This window comes from Arachis ipaensis, chromosome B1 (genome assembly GCF_059453495.1).
Source record: "Arachis ipaensis isolate K30076 ecotype BB chromosome B1, ASM5945349v1, whole genome shotgun sequence".
Classification (NCBI taxonomy): domain Eukaryota; kingdom Viridiplantae; phylum Streptophyta; class Magnoliopsida; order Fabales; family Fabaceae; genus Arachis; species Arachis ipaensis.
The window spans coordinates 8969601-8975600 of record NC_142436.1 but is presented as its reverse complement, the minus strand read 5'-3'; positions in this window follow the sequence as shown (position 1 = coordinate 8975600).

The following is a 6000-nucleotide window of genomic DNA, read 5'->3' as shown; positions in this document are numbered from 1 at the left end:
TTCTCATATAGTTTTTAGTGTGTTTTATTTAGTTTTTATTAACTTTTTATAGGGTTTAGTGTTAAATCCATATTTTTGGATTCTACTATGAATTTTTGTGTTTCAAGTATTTTATAGCTGAAATTGAAGAGTTGGAGCAGAAGTCTGATTTAGAGACAGAAAAAGCACTGTAGATGCTGTCCATATCTGACCTGCCTGCATTCGGAAGAGCCTTTCTGGGGTTACTGAAATCCAAATATAGCGCTCTCAACGGCTATGGAAAGCTAACTTCCAGAGCTTTCCAGCAATATATGATAGTCTATGCCTTGCTTCGAATTAGAAGGCCCAAAATTGGCATCCAAAATCAGCTTTCTGCCCCCCTTCCAGGCGTCCAGCGCCCAAAGACCAGAGCTCAGCATCCAAAGGCCCAATGAGGACCCCCTAGCCAGCGTTTCACGTCGTAGGAGCCTCATAGCACGTGGATCTCACTAAAGCTCAGCCCAAGCACTCACCAAGTGGGTCCCGGAAGTGGAGTTTAACACTAGATAGACTGTTTTACCCTTACTAGTCATTTGTTTAGTGTTTAAGGAATTTTAATTATGTATTTCAGGGTCCTTCTAACCTTTTACACATTATTCAGGTTTATCATTGTTTTTTACTTTCAGTATGAGTTTCTGAACCTCCTAGGTTGGGAGGAGGAGCCCTGTTGAGTCCAATGAATTGATAAAAGTACTACTATTTCTTCTTCGATCCGTGTTTGATCTATCTCTAAGATATATATTCCGATCTTCATCGTGGTGAATAGGATGATCTAACCAGTTAGCTCTATTAATCACATTAAGACGACTGTGCCTGACAAACACCCGCGTCTACTTGGGTTCGTGTGAATACTCGAAAGGAAAAGCACAAGCCAACAGCTATGTTTATACATCTCTCAGACAGTTAATCCATGACTTCGTTTGGGACTTCTCGAGACACCAGTTCAGCCGATTTCTATGGAAATTAGTGTCTCCGTGGTATAGGCTAGAATCCAAAGAAGCAGCGTTCTCTGATCCGGAAGATTCGACCTTATCTATGGCGTTTTGAGTAGGATCGCCAGAAGAATGACTTGCTAAGCGCTTCACCCTTCGTCAGATTGGATGACCACGGCCAATGGTGTTCAATCTGCAGGAGAGGAGATCAATGACCACGGACAATGGCTTTGATCACATACAGCCTGTCATAGAAGAAGATCATTCACAGGCAAAGAAGACAGTAGTACTGGAGTTAGTTCAGAAAGGCAAAGTAAGTCCGACTCTCAACTCTATTCCTATTATTGCTTTAACTTTATTACAGTTCAGTATTCCTTTCATAGTTTCATGATACTTCATCCAACTCCATATACTTAATCCAACAACCTTCTGATTCCGCCTGACTAAGACCTGCAAGACAACAATAGCTTGCTTCGAGCCACAATCCTCATGGGATCGACCCTGACTCGCTCAGGTATTACTTTGACGACCCAGTGCACTTGCTGGTAATGCTACTATACGGAAAGTGTGGGGGATTGCGTACGCACGCACCAATATGCGTATGGAACATTGTAGTAGATTATGTAGACGTGAAGATTATCTATATTTCTGTAACAATTATACTTGAAGATTATCTTTATTAGCTGTTTATTTTAAGTTATAATTCAGGAAGTTTTAATGCTATTTTAGTGGATTTGGCTTTTAATTATTGTAATTTTTTTTGTTTTAGATTTTTTCATTTACAAGCAAAATCTTTTAGGTCTAGATTTCACTGTTTTTATTTTAGTTTCAAATCAAATTAGGATTAGATATAAAAGGGAAAAGACGCAGCCCTTTGGGTTCTCTTCACTCGTACATACTTCATTCTACATTTTACACTTTTTATTGCCTTAATCTTCTGTCTGAGTCATGAGCTTACGTTCTTTATACCAGAGAATTTAAGTAATGTATTGGTTTTAATTTCAAGAGTTTGCTTACGTTCTTCATACCAGAGATTTGGATATATTCAAAGATAATCGTTTTTCTAGTTGCGTTCTTATTAAACCCTAGAAAAGTAACTCACGTGGACCAAGGTTTGAACCTAAGACAGTTTTTGGTGGCCTCCCCGTCGTTCAATGTGGATCTAATCCCATCTCGTGATAGAGCTAGGGTTGACACTGGGCCGGAGGTTGATGTTGCAAGTGTAATGGCCGGTATTGATGATATGGTACTAGAATCCGGACAGGGTGGAGCTCCGGATGGTGGGAAAGATGTGTTTCAGGATGAGGATGAGGATGATGTGGATCCCTCCATGATTGCTGATTATAACGATAACAAGGATGCGAATCTTCTACTGCCTACATAATTCAAACTTTAAAATAAATTAAATTATTTTATACTCTAGGCCAATCTTCTACTGCCTACATAATCGAAATTATCCTTACACGTAATTTTATATCTTGCCATTGATTTATACCTGTGATTTTCCATTTTGTTTAGGTAAGCTGCCTTAGTATAGAATTTATGTTTACATTTTAATGTTGCAATTTAAAATAATTTTAATATAATTTTTAATGTTTCAAACATTTTGTGCATCATAATTAATTTAAATGAATAAAAAATATATATTTTTGAAATTTAATTATTTTATGTTATGTATCTAAAAATAAAAGATTATGTTATTATTTACAGTATTATATATTAAAGCAGTATATTTTAGATAATAGAATATTATATATTTATTAAAATGCCTACAAAATTTTTATTTTATATTAACGTTTAATTTTTATTCAATAAAAAAATGGTGTATATAAATATAATAAAAGTAATATAAATAAGTACTACATATTTGTGCCCCGTAATCGAAATTAAATTTACAACATAATTATATAAAAATATAGTGATTTTATGTTTATATTTGTAATCAAAATTATATATAGAAGCATGTATAATGACTTCACATTTGTAATTAAACGTTTAACTTGTTTAGTACAAAAGGGTCGAAAGCTTTCATTTATTAAATATAAATATCATTTCTAAATTATATTCACATAATCAAACTTTTAAATGTAACCGTGTCTTGTGAGTTCATCTTATTTATTTTTCTGTTGACCATTTCTTCTCTAAACTATTTATTATTACCTGCACATATACCAACCATTAAATAAAGTTTCAGTTATGATTTCTTGGGATGCTGACGCGTGGGTTTTCAATAATGAAATAGACGGTGAGAGTGTAATCAGTGAGTGAGTGAGGCAAGACACTTCATCTACTAAAACTTCAGTCGTCGTCACTTGGATTTGTTTCTTAAATCTGAAAGTATTTCATACACTAAGTGGAGGAGGGTTTCAAAAAACCACATGTCTCTTCATGTAGAGGGTGAGTGTTACGTTGTATTTAGGGGACGGACACCCGGAATATACAACACCTGGGAGGTGGCAGAGCAACAGGTGAGTGGCTATCCGAGGAATCTGCATCGCCGGTATCGGAGCTTTGAAGCGGGTTGGAGAGCATGGGTTGATTACATGCAGGGGCAGTGTGTGGGTGTTTCAAACAACGGCCAAGGTCTTCAGGTTTTACCACTAGCGGAGGGGGTTCCTGTTGGTGCTGCCTCTGGTTCGGCCAGTGCAAGCGACCCCCCATCTTCATCATGCCGTATACTTCACAGCAGACGTGGAGAGTGGTGGACCGCATCTTTGTTTTAACTCATCCTCACATCAGGTGTCACTGGAGAAACAGCCGACTTCCCCCAATGAAAGTGAATACCACCCCCCGGGTTCAGACAGTATGTCTTTTTTACGATACGGTTGGAATTTTTCTACTTTAGACTGTGAATAAAGAAATTGGGTTTATTTTTGAGTAACTAATCGTTTAATGTGGTGTTGCATTGGCGCAGCAAGTGCTATTACGTGACTTCAACATGCAGTCACCATGCTAGAGGGGCGTGTGTCTCAGCTAGAGGTGGAAAACAGGGAGCTTTTAATGCAGTTAATAGAGGCAATAGATCGGATGTCAAATTTGTTCAGGACGAAGACTCGCAGCAAGTAACAATTTTCCTTGAAAGTCGGTTGATTCTGGTGTATGCTATGTTCGGCGGTTCATAAGTATTTGACTAGTGAAAGCATTGCACATGGCCCCGCTATGTGTGAGTTCTTATTTTGTTGGTCTGTAAAAAGTAGCTGTGTCCGGTTTTCGGTTATGTATTTTACATCATGTGGATGCATATTGTATGTGTCACTGCGTTGTTGTATTGATGGAAATAGGTATTGTTAAGCAGGAATGAATTGGATCTCCTTAACCTTCGTAACTTATTTCCCTCAATGATTCATTCTTGATTATTTTGAATAATACCGATGCAACCAACGAATTGTTGTTTATAAAATATTTGTGTGCCCAAAACAACTGAGCATCCTCCATTGTAATTTTAACCAAATTCGGATAAGAATTTCTGTTTTGAATAAATTTGTTAGATGGAGTAGTCGAAAATTTGAATTCATGATGGTTTTGTTTTTGCCGCTTTAAGCTGTAACTTAAATGTAGTTGATGTTGATGCCATGTTTTTCTCCGGAAAGACAATGCTGGGTTAACTAATATGCGTTGCATAGAAAGTCTTAGACCAAAAAAATCCAATCGAAATTTTCACAAATAATGCGTGTAACTTGAATTTGTAGGTAATTGGCGATTTAATTTTGGTAGTGCTCCGGAGTATCCACGAAGATAAGGTTCTATAAAGCATCCATAAACATTACGCCGGAAGGAACTCATGGAAGCGTATAAGTTGTACTTGAATGAGTGATGGCTGCATCAGTAGTCATTTCACCTGGGAAATAGTGGAAGCAAATGGTGATGTGACACTAAATAGTGACTTATTCAACTGCTCAAGGATGACACTGGTTCAACTAGGGTAAGAGCAGCTCCATTGGTAGTAAATAGATGCAATTCCAATAAAAAGAAACGGAGATTTTATTCTGATACATGGGATCCAAAAGCCACTTGGGTGAATAGTGGAGAGAATTTCTTTACTAACCAAGGCTGAGGATCCCTGTAAAAGGCATATGAACCAGCAACCAATAATTTTTTACCATGTTGTAAATTATTAAACAAAATTATTAAATTTCTATATTACATTACATATACGTTTAATATATGTAATTTCACAGATGGAAAATGATTAAATAATTAAATTATAAATAATTATGTTAACCACTTATTTAATAAATATTAGATTATTAAAAATTATAATAATTAATTATTATAAGTAATTATAATAATATTTAATTAATAATTTTTATTAATTAAATATATCAATTATTTATATTGATTATTTAAATTATAATTTATATAAAAAATTATAAAAAATTAATATTAACTAATATTTATATTGTCATACATTCAGGTAATGCAACTCAATAGGCTAAGGGAGTATTCTCTCACAAGTTCAAGTAGGTAAAAAAATACCGTATCGTGTGAAAAATCTTTATTGTGAATTAGCATCTTCTAATTTTGTTAAGACTATGAACTCCGAAATATCCCTTATGAAAAAAGCACCCATGAAGAGGGGAAGCTACTCTCACCCATGCTTGCTGACAACGAGATTTGATTTTGACAGCTTATGATGAGGTCTGGGTGGAGCTATGAGTGCATACCACTCCCCTATTGCACTAAACGATGGGTGGGAGGATTACCTGCCCCAACGTTAAAAATAAGTAGAGTCAACTCTTGCTATCTCAACAAATTTTTTGCCATATATTGTTTTACAAATTAATCTCTGTGGACGAAGGGTTAAAGTTTGTGGTGTCTGCAACTACAGAGATGGAAACAGAGGTGGTGGACGATATGGACCAACAAGGAGGCAACATTGTGGCTCCGGGTTGGGAAAATGACGGTGAGCTTGATGGAGGCAAGGTTAACGATGCGGATAAGCCAAAGGGAGCGTCCGAACATGCAACCGAGAATATGGATCATGACTCCAAAGATTCGAAGGGCGGAGAGGTACGAGAATTTGCTTTTCTTTTTTTTTTGTGGCTTAAAA